This window comes from Aulostomus chinensis, chromosome 13 (genome assembly GCF_037954235.1).
Source record: "Aulostomus chinensis isolate RoL2024-O1b breed Wild chromosome 13, RoL_Achi_v1.0, whole genome shotgun sequence".
Lineage (NCBI taxonomy): Eukaryota > Metazoa > Chordata > Actinopteri > Syngnathiformes > Aulostomidae > Aulostomus > Aulostomus chinensis.
Genome location: NC_141332.1, coordinates 18,927,270 through 18,942,312, shown reverse-complemented (window position 1 = coordinate 18,942,312; position 15,043 = coordinate 18,927,270). Strand labels below are relative to the sequence as shown.

The 15,043-nt window shown below is 41.6% G+C and overlaps 1 protein-coding gene across 12 annotated transcripts in view; it reads left to right on the top strand.

The window, feature by feature from the left end:
• Nucleotides 1-15,043, top strand: part of zic6 (zic family member 6) — a 98,280-nt gene that overhangs the window by 24,326 nt on the left and 58,911 nt on the right. For all 12 annotated transcript variants that reach the window (XR_015118904.1, XR_015118909.1, XR_015118910.1 and 9 more), the window contains exon 2: nt 3,456-3,533. The gene's annotated coding sequence lies outside the window, so the exon portion shown is untranslated. The remainder of the gene's footprint in view (nt 1-3,455; nt 3,534-15,043) is intronic.

The window sequence follows — 15,043 nt, the reverse complement described above, 5'->3', positions numbered from 1 at the left end:
CTGCTGCTTCAGCATGAAAGGATGTCCAGGCCACCTCGTTCTTTGTTTTGGTTCTAGTGGGGAGTTAGCTGCAGGTTGCGGCTCAGTGAGGCGTTTCTGAGGCATTTTGTTCGGTCGGAGAAAGTGTGAATCGAACCATCTGAGTTGCAGCGGCCTGCTGCAGAGATTCCCATAGCAGCTCCGGCTTATGCATGTAGGTCTGCAAAGCAGTTTTAAGATGCCACCCAAGTTTAGGAGCTGCTGTCTGCAGTGTTTAATTGGAGCGAGGGATGATTACAGCTCTGTTAAAAGACTGGAGGAAAAGTTCTCCGTCTTGTTCTCAAGGGTTTTAAAATCCCACTGTTATAAAGCTCCCAGATAGCATCAACATGACACACTTGTCAAAGGGACTACAGCAGTGTGTGTGTGTGTGTGTGTGTGTGTATACCAGGAAGTGTGTGCAGTGCAGTTATGTCATTTTTACTTCTATGCCTTCATCCGGCACCTGCAGTAAATACTCATTCGAGAGACTCACATTTCATAAAAATTGTTCACTTTAAGTGCAGGCTGGAAGAAAAGTGTCTCAAACTGAGTTATGAGTTTAAAGATTTAAACATCTCCAAACAATGAAATAGGACAATATTGTTAGACCAGTATGATATTTTGTGTTTATATTGGTTAAGTCTAGGCATAGACCAATTGAGTCTAGGCATAGACTAATCGAGTCCATTTAATGGAAAGTAGAGGTATATCATTATTTGACAAGGATAGACAAGTCACAATCATCAATGAGGGGCTGCAGTGTTGATGCGTAACATTAGTTTGTTTTTTTTGGATTGTTTGGTTTATCCTATTTCAGCACCTCTGGGATACAGAGTGATTTACAATGACATTAAGATCCACAGTTCATTGAGTCATGTAAAACAAACCTGCAGTTCTGGAGACACACAAAGACATGAGGGTCTTGGGTGCAGCATGGCCCTTGTCTAAACTGGTTACGGGGCCCACATGGGCATTCTGCTGTTGGGGTAATTATCCTCCAGGATGCACGTGTGAGAGTGTGTCAGAGCAAGTGTGCTTCTTTGCTCATGTCGGTGAAATGTACGAGGGATGGAAGAGCCGCCCATTTCCACTCCTGCATCCTCCTACGTTGGCCCCAAACAGGATGAAAATACCTCTCCTGAAAAGGATATTTCTCCACGCCTGTATGCGCTATATGTTCCCCTTAAACACAAACGACCTCAAATTGCAGAGTGAGGATCTAAGCGTCTCAGTGCAGAAGCGTGGTTTGGGGGGGTGGGTGGCAAAGGAGCCATCTTTGACATGGGGCATGGGGCCCGCCAGCACAAAGCCCCTTTCCCTGCTCCTCCATGTGGAAAATGGCAGGAGAACAAGAGGAGGAGTGGAGGAAAGAGGAGGAGGCAGTGAAGGAGGGACAATTAGTGGGATCTGCTAATCACCAGGGCAACACTCATTTAATTGACATCTGAAATTTGAATTTGTCTAACAAGTCGATAGGCAGCACCACAATGGAGCAGTCGACGGAGGTCTGTTGGTGGAAGCAATAGCTGAGGGGTTAGGCCGAGGTCTTTGTTAGAAGTAGCGGCGTTGTTAGGTGGGAAGGTTGCTCACAAGGAGATTATAAGCCATTATTTCTTTGACCCTTTTTGGGTGATAATGACCTCACGGCTGCAAGAGCCCGAGTACAAACTAGTTTTAAATCCTAAGGGATCATCCACCAAGCATCCTCCTGAATAAACTTTGATCAGATCCAATTCTGAATGTCAAAAAAAGAAAAAAAATGAACTGAAAATGGATGAAAGTAGCAAAACCTGTTACGCAGTATAGAAGAAGTGGAAAAAAAAGCTTCCCCTTGATGCATACAGTAGTTCCCCTAAAATACAACAGGATCTTCTTTAGTCGCCGCTTCAACCCTCCACCAGTGTTCAGGTAGATCAGCCTGGTAGTTTTCCTTTACCCCTGTGCAAAATTAACTTACCACCATAACCACCTCAATGGACACACACACACACACACACACACACACACACACACACACACACACACACACACACACACACACACAGATAAAAACACAGAAGTCACAAAAGGTGATGGACAAGAGGAAGCATTCAAATCTGCCCTTTTTACAGAAATCAATAAGCTATTTAAGGTCAACAGAGAGCATCACCGCTATCAGCCGGCATCTGCAGCAAGTTAAATCATACCAACTGTCACTGCAGCTGTGGACAAGGTGGAGGCCATTTCTCACAGGTCATTTGTTGAGGATATTGTGAAACACAGCGAACAGAACCTGTGCTTTTAACTGTGAAATTGGGATTTCTGTCCAGGAATGGTACATACTGCCTGCGACTAACAAATGTTCTCACTGATTCGCACTGTGGGAAACAATTTTAGACGCAGTAGTGACAGGATGGGTTGTAATAACTGTTAGTTGGATATTTGGTCAGTCAGTTGGTCCACCACTTGGGTCCAGATGGATATTTTCCAATTAATATTGAATGAATTGTGACAAAAATTGCACAGACCTCCAGATTTTAAGATGTCAAAATCATATTTTTAAGTTGTAAAAAGTGTTAAATAATATTTTCTCAGCTGCCAAAGTTGATAATCACGATCGAAGTGTTTGGATACTTTAATATTTGCTGTTTTATACTAATGTTTCAGACTTGAAACATGTTGCAGGGATGATGTGACATGCTTTCACTCTCTCTCTCTCTCTCTCTCTCTCTCTCTCTCTCTCTCCAACACATACTTTACCCTCTCACCAAAGTACCACAATTCAACAGCGTTTTATTTTAAGGTGTAATTTGGTTGGTACCTTTAATAGTGCAAAATTCAGTACCCAACCCTAATTAACGCTAAAATAGACTGTGGTTGCAGTCTCCCAAATAACACAGTCGCGAACTGGTTTGTTCTTAATAATCCCCCTTAAGACAAACAAACCAAAATTACATCGTGTGTCTGACACAGTTTTTCGCAGAGAAAATTATAATTGAGGTTGATAGTCAAGTTGAAACATAAATAAATAAACAGTACAAAATAAGTAAGCAAGCAATATAAAATGGATTTTAAAAAAAAGACACAAAAAGATTATCATATATAAATATGTACTTTTTTCTGTGCATTTTGGACCTGGCTTGGCTTTTGGCATTTGTGATGTTACAAATCCGGTTCTTAGTCGTTAGTTGTTTCCTAACATTCCTCCCTGTGTTTGGAGACAATGGAAGCGTATACATGCCACGACATAGAAGAGATCAACTTAGCGGGATTTCAGGGGGACCAGTGTGTTTACATGCGCTTTTAAAGTCCAGTTTTTTTTGTTTGGCTCACACAATGAATCAAATTTTTTTCATGCAAACGTGCTGACTGTGGGGGGAGTCAATGCCAAAATGGACCAAAACGACAAAATAACAGCTACTGATTTTCTTTAATTCTCTTTTTTTATTCAACAGGCACTGAATATCTTCCTGGTGCCCCCCCTGACTTGATCGTCAGGAGCTCTGGATGGAATCCTACCAGCAGTACCTGCGGTGAGTCTTCAGAAAAACTGTAAAACAGATCAATGATTTGCTCCATTTCCCTCTCAATGGACTCATCCGCCCCGCAGACATGACCGAGTCCATTCAGTCAGTCACATACTTTTTTTAATTTTGTAATTTGTTTATTTTTTGAATGCCCTCCACATGACATGATGCCGTATTTCACAAATGTGCTAACAGATGGTTTCATTGTCAGAGGTGACTTTGTAGAAGTGGCAGAGAGTCAAAGGAGAATCAGGATACTTTCAAGTCATTCAGCCAGCGTAATCCTCTTCCTTTATCTCTCTGGCTGATCTGGGCCGAATCTCTGTGTGAGAATCATTCAGAGACTGCCTGCTTTTCTCTTGCTCTCGCTCATGTTTCCTCTTCCTCACCTACTGTTGCTCTTGGTCTCTAATTCTCACTTGTACATCTGTTGTTCTGTTGCTTTCTTACAAAACAACCTCTCGCTGTTTTCTCTTGTGCAGGCAACAATGATCAATGCTCCCTTTTTTTTTTTAGGTTTTTAAAATTTTTTTTTTTAGGATGGAACATTATATCATGCACACGTACACCGCGTTGGAATTGTTGAGTGTTTACTGGGAGGTGTGTGTGTGTGTGTGTGTGTGTGTGTGTGTGTGTGTGTGTGTGTTTCTGTGTTGGTGTTGGCTCGTTGGACGAGGCTGCATCTGGGGCAGCTGATTGGCCCAGTGGCACAGCGGCCAGGCGAGATGCTGATTGGATGGATGTATAGAGAGTAGCGTGCAGGTTCCTGAGTGTCGTGTAGCTTTGTCTCCAAGAGTGGTAAGAGTGCTGATAGCTCCACATATTGGATGCATTACAGATGAAAAGCATTGCAGCTGTGTGCACATACTTGTGTGTGTGTGTGTGTGTGTGTGTATGTTTGTGTATCTAAACTGCTGATCTGTGCAAGAGCACTTTTATCTTCCATGAACAAACCTGCACTGTCTCCGTTCACTGAAATGGATTTGCCTCTGCCAGACTAATAATTAATTATTAACGGCAGATTTGACTTGGCATCCCAGATCGATGCTGGAGCTGCCTACAGTTAGACGATTAGGATTGCTTTGAAATACATTTTCTATGATGATGAGAGAGTTCATTGAACGTTCCTTATGAGGCAATTAGAACATCATTTATTGCAGACTTTGAGAATATGGTTCAAGAGCATCTAGTCAAAACCGAGCTACCTATCCGCACATTCTCAACACATTTTTTGTGTCTGTTATCCGCCATAATTGAAATTAAATGTTCAGATATGTATTATGCGTACCAAACAAAATTACATTTGATCTTTATCAGCTTAGAATGAGCTTTATTTGCTCTTCATTTGCAGTTTTGTATCTCCGGAGCCTTTTCCCACTACACAAGTCACCCGTTGATGAGCCTACGTGCTTGGTCTGATTCCACATTTGGGCTTTAAAGGATAGAAAGAAAAAAGAAGTTTCTGGCTGTAACACTATAGTTCTATTTTAATGTTTGAGAGTCACATAAATCTATGAAAAACACATTATATTTGTAATATGTAATATAAAATCCCACTTTGTCATGATGACTTAAGAAGATGCAGGACTTGTTTGGAGAACTGAGAGCTGGAGTGGCTGAGGAGTTGAGACTGGCACCATCAGACTTCACTAGAAACAGTCGTACATTATTGTGATCAGCAGCACCATCACCTTCCCACTTTAATCTGGGGGAAAAAATGCTATTTAGTTCAATGGTTTCTTTTATCTGTTTCGATTACGGTTGTAATTGCTGTTATAGAAACATTTACAGTTAAATCCTTTTACTCTGTGTTTTTCAAATTCTTTGATGAACCTTTCATCAGCAGTGGTTGAAATCCTCTAATATCCCTGCGTCTTGAGTTTGTCTGTATTTTATTTTGAAAATCAATCACCCACCGTTTTTCTGTCTTGACTTCCTTATACAAACGTGTGTGTCTGCGCCAAACACACACACACACACACACACACACACACACACACACACACACACACACACACACACACACACACACACACACACACAGGGGTAGTGCAAACCAAACAACCCTGGCTTTGTAGTGGGAGACCACGATTACCATTTTAAGCTATGAGTCAAGATTTGTGTCATTCCCAGCGTGAAACCACAAGTTTCACAGTTAGTCACCCAAACGTACCATGATAGATGAGATTGTGTGTCGCCTGATCCTCGCCAGACTGTAACCACTGCATTGCATTGTGGGTCAGATCAGAAGAACTTGAATGTTTTCTAAGGGTATCATTTGTAAAGGACCTATGTATTCTGTCCACGAGTTTCATGTGGAAAAAGTTCTATGAGTGCAAGGTGACAATGCGCCAGCAATTCCGAAGCTCATCAAGTCTTGAATCCTCTTCAGTAATTATACTGAAAAGGGAAAAGTATGGAAGAGCATAAAAAGTGAAGAAGAAAAGGACAGTTAGTGTGGCAAACATAGTTATTATCAAGCCGTAAGATCAGCGTAAATGTACTGTGCAGTTTGTGCTGTCATGAAGCGTCTTTCTTGTCTGCTCCTGCTTTCTAGTCGAGTCGGTGGAGACGAGAGGTGAGGAGAGGAAGAAAAACAAGGCTGAGCCAGGAAAACTCAAGAGGGAGAAGTAAGAATAGCCCACAGAGAGAGGAGAGGGAAGAAAGGCGACGTGAAGAGTGCTGGAGAGCGTACTGCTCTCTGTGACAGTCTGCCTTATCATTACACTTGTCATCACCATCCATTGTAATTGATGTATGTGCAGGGCTCCACCGCAGGCTTCCCATACATCAAACATGCACATAAACAAAAAGTAACCATACATGCGCGCACACAGGCTACTGCCCATATGGACCCACATAAACAGAATAACATATTCACACACAAAACAGTCACACCATCAGCACGGCTGCACACGCCACATGGTACAGCACGCATGCACACGCGTGCACAGACACACACGCACACACACACACACACACACACACACACACACACACACGCACAATGCTGCTTATTGAAAACATGGCAGCGCCATCAACCCCAGACGGCTCTCCTCTGTCCACCTGTCAAAAAAATCAAGAGGAAAATTCACCTGGCTGCTATCTCAATCTTCCTCAGTGCTTAGCTTAGACCTACCATCTGGCTCAGCAGTCCTGCTGTCCTCCCTCTGTCTGTCTCTCTCTCTCTTCTCTCTTCTAGTCTTTTTTTAAGTGTGTCAGCAGTTACCTGGCACAGCGGTCTTAGTGAGCCTGCTAACGTGGCTGAGCGTCTCTGGGCCTCTTAGTTAGCGGATGCCGTGTTTCTGTGTGTGTGTGTGCGCGCGTGTGTGTGTGTGTGCGTGTGCGTGCGTGCGTGCGTCACAGATGGCGATGGGAGGGGAGGGAGAGTTGGAGGGGGTGATTGAGAGAGCTGTCTGAGGCTCCGGCAGCTTTCGTGTCTCTCAGGCAAGGCGGTCTGTCTGCGGGCATCTGTACTGGCACCTCCAACGTTTCCCCCTTTATCCATCCACCATGGCCACCTCACCATCCAGCGCTGCGGCTTGGCTTCAACCCGCGCGGCAGAACAGTCCCTGAAAGATGATTCCCCTTGACCTCAGATGTGTCACTTCACCACCAAGCTTCTGGGTGGGGTGAATTATAGATTATGGGTACATTGGGAGAAGAACAGGATGTGACTGGGAAGAACTAAAAGTTGCACAGGGAGGAGTGAATCTTTGTGCACATCTGCACGTGTGTGTAACTGGACAAACATGTGTCGTGAGCTGAGATGTGATGGTGTTTTGACATGATTTGAGCCCGTGCCAGGATTTGTGAGGTCTATAAAACCTAAGAGATGATTCTTGCTCCTCATCACTCCTGGTTTATTAATGGCAGTCCAGCAAGTTTCTACTTTTTTTTTTAGCATCACGGTAATATACCTTTTGTCTTTCTCTCTGAATAAGTAGGTGCAAGTATCTCTTAAAATGTCCTTAGGATACCTTTAGGGTTTAATAGTCTTGCAAAGAGTTTATACTGTATGAACCCATTGCACCTCTCCTAACAGGAGGCCTTATGTCTCAATTGGATTACATCTAATCAAATACGACTCGGAATCAACAGACAAAGGTGTCAAACTCCCCCCTCCTCTGCCTTTGTCTTACTATTCCTCCACTGGTTCGTAGAAACTAATACAGCTCTTGCAAGGGTTGGATTTTACTTAGAAATGTCCTCTTATCAATTTCATATGTTCATGAAATTGATAAGAGGACATTTCTAAGTAAAATCCACTTTGTGTGCGTTTAAAATGCAAGTTGTTCTTTTTTTTTTTGTTTCTTGTGATAGAAAAAAAAAGGGGTACGTTTTGATTAAGATAGAATTTTCTAAACAGACTTCATTTATGCAACTGGTGTCTTTGAATAAAACTGCTCTGATTGGCTCAAACAGTCCTGAAGCATAGTGTCGGGGGCCAGCACAGTTGACACATCTGTTCCTGAGAAATCCACGGAGGTTTGAGCGCTGGAGGTGTTGGTATGCACTGATTAGCGCAAGGCTGTCTTTACACAACCGCCGGATTTCCTACTGGGCTTCCATAAACTGTTTACTAAGGAGTCTGTTGCCATGGTTTTCAGCCATGTTCCAATCAGTCATTTTTTTGACCACTAAGCTTTATTTATTCCTCCTAAAAGCCCATGCCTTCTGCATCAACCAACTGTTGCCCAACTGTGCCCCTCAGACCAATTGTTCTAAATCATATACTGAATTTCATGAATCTGCAGGAGCAGGGGACTTGGATGATGATTGCGCTTGGATGAGCTTGGGAGAGGAGCATCTTTACCAGCTGACACCTTTTGCTCATGGGTGGTGGTTCAGACTTTGATGATAGAATGAGATCACTAATATAATAAGCTAAAAACACGATGGTGTGTGCACATATATGTGTGTGTGTGTGTGTGTGTGTGTGTGTGTGCGCGCGCGCACGTGTTGTAATAAGACTTTGCGTGCTTGCTGTGTTTTTTTCATCTTCTTTGAAATGCTGAAACTTACTGATGCCTGGCCCCACACATTCGAGGATAATCAAGCTGATTTTGGCTCTCATCAACCCCGTCAGCAGTTTGGGAGTTGGTCCCAATTTGAGGCAGGCCAGAACTGATTTTCTATTATCTAACCAGACAGATTAACTGAGATTCTCCTCGACTTCAGCTGAAATCCTGCAGCAATGTTGGTCAGCTGATCAAAAAACTTCACCAAACAGATGTTACGTTCGTTTGTAAGCTAGCAGTAGCTTAGCATGCTCAAAGCTAACAGTAGAACTTTGTTTCCAGCTCACCACTAACGGCTTTGGTCTTTGTAGTTTTTCCATGTAAAACAACAGTCTGTCTCTATGTATGTTTTGTTTTTCACATTCACACACATTATGCGAAAGTGCTATAAAAATTACACCACCGTTATTACCACACTTTGCTTGTTTATGCTGAACCAAACAAAGCAACACAATTTTCCTGCCTTGCACAGGCTGTTTAAAAGATGCTTCTGAGATCTAAATTCTCTGAAATCTGTTTCTGTAAACGGCAAGTGTGTAGTCCTGTGTTCTTTCTTATGATTCATTTATTAAAAATCTACCAAATCCCTGAAACATTTAAAATGATTTGTCAAATTTGTAAAACCTTCAAAGCACTAGGCATTAATGACACCCCTAGGCAAGATAAGATGAAGGCCAGACAAGAAAAGGCACCTTCTTTTACAACCAAAGTTCTTACGTTAAAAGAAGGTTTTTCTCTGATCCTGCACGTCTTTTCCCTTTCCCTCTTTCTTCTTTTCACTTAACCATTATCTCAGTTTCGTTGCTTTCGTTACAAGGACAAACACTTTCATAGATCTAACACACAGACTGTATTAAATGGGTGGACGTAGCCTCCGTGGCATCACCCAGTGGTTGTGAACTCCCGTTATGAAGCCTCAAGTTTTGCTGTCACCGTGTGTGTTTTTTTTTTGGAAAACAACACGGATCGTATTTGAGAATTAAATGAGGACTATCGCTCTCCATGCAATCGTTGGCGGTGCTGCCTGCTGGACATTGGGAAGATCCCCAGTTTTGAGGCAAATTTGCATTGGCTTCAAGAAGTTCTGCTCAGTCTTGAGCGATGAAAAGCCATTTTCTGACTGGACAGCTTTTTTGAGAGGAATTACCTCAAGAAGGAAGTTTTATTTTTGGTTTGCATTCTTACTACCAGGAATATAGAGGTGATGTAAGCTGATGGTTAGCATAACATCATGTCTTTGCGTGACACATCATTGAGATGCAGGGCGCCGTGATCAGTGCTGTGTATTTTGACGATATATAATGACGGAGAGGTCTGTCTTTTTGTTCCATATTTGAGGGCCATCACTGACCACATATTGTTTTAAACATGGTGGTTGCCAGTGCAGCATTGGCTCGTGTGTTCAGTCACCATACACTTATATCACTCAGGGTTCCTCCTCTGTTGGGAAAGTGCCTACCCTGAAGTAGAAGCTAAAATAGTTCCTGAGCAAATGAGACAAAAAGCGATAGTTTCTCTGACTGTTCTAAGAACTTTGAAAAAGTTCCTGCGGTCACCTTAAGCTAAAGCAGCTCTCTTAGGTGGAATCACACCTGTGGAGTGGACTGATGCTCTGCAGGGTCAGGATTTTGTTTTCCTATAGGCTTCAGGCTATATCTGCAGGGTTTAATAGTCCTGTAAGCTGTTTATTTCGACTCTTTGCACCTCTCTTAACAGGAAGCCGTATGCCTCAATTGGATTACAGCTAATTAAATACTTCACAGAGTCAACAGACAAAGGTGTCATCGTCCCCCTTCCCCTGCCTTTGTCTTACAACTCCCCCTTGTAGGACGAGAGTAACTTGTAACAGCTACACTGTGATGGTTTTAAGCAAGTAAGCGTTTTGTCATCTTATTTTTGATTTCAGAACAGTTATCTCTGGCTATCAGTAAGAACCTTGGATATAATCTTAATCTCAATTGAATCCAGGTTTAACGAGGCCATAACATTTTGTCTTTTTGTAGCAACGGATTGATAATTGTTAGCATTCCTTAACTGATCATTTATAATGGATTTATTTTTTCAAACTTTATTGACCAGCTGAACTCAAACCAAACTTGTTTATTTTTTTTTAAAAACCAACTTGCGAGGCACCATGTCCAACCCCCTTTTCCTACCATCCCAGCACGTCATTGGCCAGTTTGTCAACTCTGTGGTGAGAAGGAGACGTGTGACTGCTGGAGTGTCAGGAGAATCATTGGGCAATTAATGAGCACCAAAAGGGAACCATTAGTGACGTGTAAACTTGTGATACCTGCTTGTGGTGTGATGCAAGTTTGGTGGAGGTGAACCCGCAAAGTTTTTAACAAAAAAAACAAACCTGGAATTTAAATAGCCCCAGACAAATACACTAAACGGAGACATAAAGATAATAGGTCCCTAAGGGGTGTTTATTTTGAAGGCTGTATTTATCTACTGGATCAGTGCAGCTGTAGATGTCTTCTTGTGTAAATGGTGGTGCCAGATGTTGCACTGATTTGATCTTGAGTCTTTAAAATTAGCAGAATCAAATTTACAATTCTGTGGAAGCCACTCACTGTCTTTTACATTCCAGTATCACTTTACAGTCAGCTAACGAATTTATTCACTGTTGTATCTCCCACTAATCCCCCTGTTGGAAATAAAAAATACTGAAAGGGAAAAAAAAGAAGGGTGAAATGATTCACTTCAATTTCCCCCAGTAGCACGCAGGAACCTTTGCCAAGCAGTTTTAGTCACTGTGCTTCTTGTTGATGCCGTTATTGTGGTTTGAATGTCAGGAAAATCAAACTGGCTGGATTTGAGTCTTCTTCTGTGTGAGTGACAGTGGGATCCAGCGATCACTGAGGGAAGGAACTTCAAGGATGCTGGAAAGCTTAAAGAGTCTTACTCATCCCCCCAAATCCAAGGATTCAGGAACGTTATGCTCACAATATGCAAGTGGTCATGGGATTTCATAAAAGGCGTAGTCACACACTCTCACAGAAAAGACTACGGAAGGCACAAGAGAGTTGAGTTCCTCTGCAAGTATATGAATCTCTCTTTTTTTTTTTTTTGCAGTTCCAGGATAGTGCCTCTGTGCATGTTAATATTCTATAATCAAATACTTCAGTTTTATTTTACCATCACCCTACACATACGAGCTGAGGTGGAAACCCCATGTTGTAATTAACAAAGCTGCCATTCTTGTTGGCATCTGTGTCATGCAATTTCTTCCACATCCTAAACACAAAATTCAACAGGGAATATGCAAAACACACACACACACACACACACCCACATAGTCAAGGCAAATACTATACAGGGATAATTTTGCCGTGAACAGGACAGTAAAGGGTGGAGAGAAATGCAGACAGGCAGGTTGCCATGAAGGGGAAATACACACAGATGGCTTTGACAGACTGACAGACAGAGGATGAGAAAAAAAGTAGACTAATGAAGAGATGGATGCAAAGACACATACATCCAGCATGTATGTGCATGCCAATAAGTTGCAGGCCTACTTGTAGTTATTTGTAGGCATAGACCTTACTCAACCAGATATTTATATACAACTCATTTGCTGCAGCCCTAATTCATCAGAGCAATTTGTAAAACCCTTTATAACACGTGTATCCTCCAAGTTTCAGCCTGCTCCTAGTCAACATATTGTTTACAGTCAACATATTTCATTCATTTCCCCTGTAATATCAGCTCATGCCAAGACTGGTTGCTTTTTATGGTTATAATGAGACACTTCTTGGCAAAGGTTTGGGAAAGATCATGGTCTTGGTTAAATATTCCAAACGTCTCCAGTGACTTCAGGCACAAGACAGGGCATGTTTACTCATTAGCAGTTGCAGTTTCCTTAAAACTGGCAAAAGAAATGAGTGGTACATGTAATTTGAAGGGGACACAGATGTCCAATGACCATCTCACATCAAAGTAAATACAGTAATACAGTGCCCGGACTTGTTCAATTCACAGATCTATACATTTTATTTAATTCTCTATCTGTTTTGGAAGCTCTGTGTTCTCTCTGTGTTTGTGTTCAGGGAAAAAAAGTTTCTGTTCAGGAATAGATACTTGATCATGAGCTATGCAGTACTGGCCTCACAAATTATTTAAAAGGATTAAAAAAAAGATATTTTGCTCCTATTTTGAAGAATGGCAAATTCAAATATTGTGCTTGTCCACATGGTTATATATTCCATATGTCTGAAAATGTCTTTTTTGTTCACATCTGAGAGTAAAATAAGTCAATAATATCCTTGTCTGATCATAAAAGAGTAAAAACGGACATTCAAAAATTATTTTGTCCATAGCAATGCAGGATATCCCTTCTAGTCACAGAATAAATGAGTGCTATTGATTTTTAAAACTGCTAAGCTGTAGATAATCAATTCTCTGGAGTTCAATGGAGCCTTCTTGCCTGTACCATTAATGCCATTTGACATAACCAAGATGGATGACTTACTGCTCCTGATGAATGTTGAAATCTTATGTCGTCCGACATGAAATTTATCAGCAATATTAATATTCAGAAAGTAAAGACCAGCCTTGGTTTTCTTTGAAGTCAAAGAACAACAAAGTGGTGTTTGGCGGCGGGAGCAGAGACCCTGCATGTGGTGGATGATCTGTTAGGGTTGGGGGATGCTGGCTCTTTTGTCATCCCTGCTAATTGAGTGCTCCTGGTGACCCTGACGTTGCTGCCTGGTAACATGTCACCAGGAGCTGGTGTTGTTGCCCTTCACTTAAAGCAACCGGCTGTCTGGCTCTGTGACGGCTGTTGGATTATGTTTTTTTGGGGTTTTTTCCCCTCGAATCTCTGTCCAAGAGATTGATTTCCTGATTTTGTCCTGAAATCCTGAAACATCTGCTTCAAATTTTTGACAATTTCTTCATGATAACCTTTCTCAAAATTCCCCCTACGACACAAGAGGCAGTGTTTGCGTCCTACATTTCCTATCTTGTACAAATAAGTGGTGCTGATTTGGAATACCTAGGTCATGTGACATGGTGCATATTAAAGAACACTGAATTTTGCAGTCTATGAAAAAGCTGTTATTTATTTCACTCAAATATTCATGTAAAATATAGGCGATAGTACATACAATATAAGCAGGTGTGTCCTACGTTTCTAGTTCAGTACAAATAGCTGGTACTGATTTGGAGTCCCACGATCACATGACATCAAAGGATTTGTCAGTCTTTGATAAAACTATTAATTTTTCACTAAAAATACATGTATAAAACATTTCCTCGCCAATATCTTATTGCAAAAAAGAAAAAAAATACAGTGAAGGTACCATATCTTTATTTCCAAATATAGAAGAACTAGACATCTTGTTGAAAACAGGAAATCCTTCAAGGATTTATTATAACTATTCAAATGATTTCAGTCAGTCTGATCAAAACAAGATACATAGATCCACATGGTCACCGGTGCTGGGTAATTCCTGAGCAAAACAATGAAGTGTGAATTAAAATAAACAAGGCAGTATCCTTTTCTCAGCTTGAAGACAGAAATATACCCAAACAAAATAGTTGCCTAACCGCTGCAGGGCTCCTGTCCCCGAGCATACATCCATCTTTAATGTAGCACTGCTGTTTGTTCCTGTAGCTCGACCACAGTGTAATAGCTGCAATCAAGGCTACTATATGGAGCTGTTCTTTTGTTTCAAAATTTGTACAACACCAAGATGGGAGTGGACAAGCTGTGCTGCGATTTAAAGCAAATAGGAGCGCTCCCGTAAGGTGGCGGCGAATCTTTGATAGTCAACATCATAAACATCATCCTAGTATTGATTGGTGAAGTGTGACATCAGCACACACAGGGAAAAAAAAAAAAACCCACAATGTTAGAGCGAGCGAAGAAAATTGAGAGCAGAATTTCTTGGAGCTCCTTGAAGTTGCTTGAATACATGAGGGACTCAGACGCTGGAGCAGGAAATGTGTGGAAGCAGCATACCTTAGTTTTAGCAGGTGCAGAGCAAATGTGAATACAAAATCAAGAAATCACACACTCCATGTTGGGTAAATGGCTGGGTGAAGCTCTGGAAGAGGAGAGGAGTGGATGCAGCATGGTCAGGAGGCCGGCTAAGGGCTCTTCAATGGTTGTTTCTTTGTAGGGTCGAGAGAAAACGAACATTAAATGAAAGCACAGTTCTTTCCTGGGACTTTATGATCATGTGGGCGGATTGATACAGGAGTTTAACTCAAAGTAAATGCTTTATTGTTCCTTCAGGAATTTCTTTTATGCCCGTACTCTGTGCAGTCATGAAGGGATGTGGGAAGACTGGTTAAAATGCTACCAACATATGGGCTTGACATAACACTTGACAGATGCTCACATGACATGATTTCATGCACCATCTTCTGATTTTTAATTGAGTTTGCTCTAACAGCTGCACTTGTACATTTCACTCAGCGGTGACAGTCCAGGCATGCCAAGTCTTCAAGAAATAAATAATGAAATAAGAAAAATACTAAAATAAA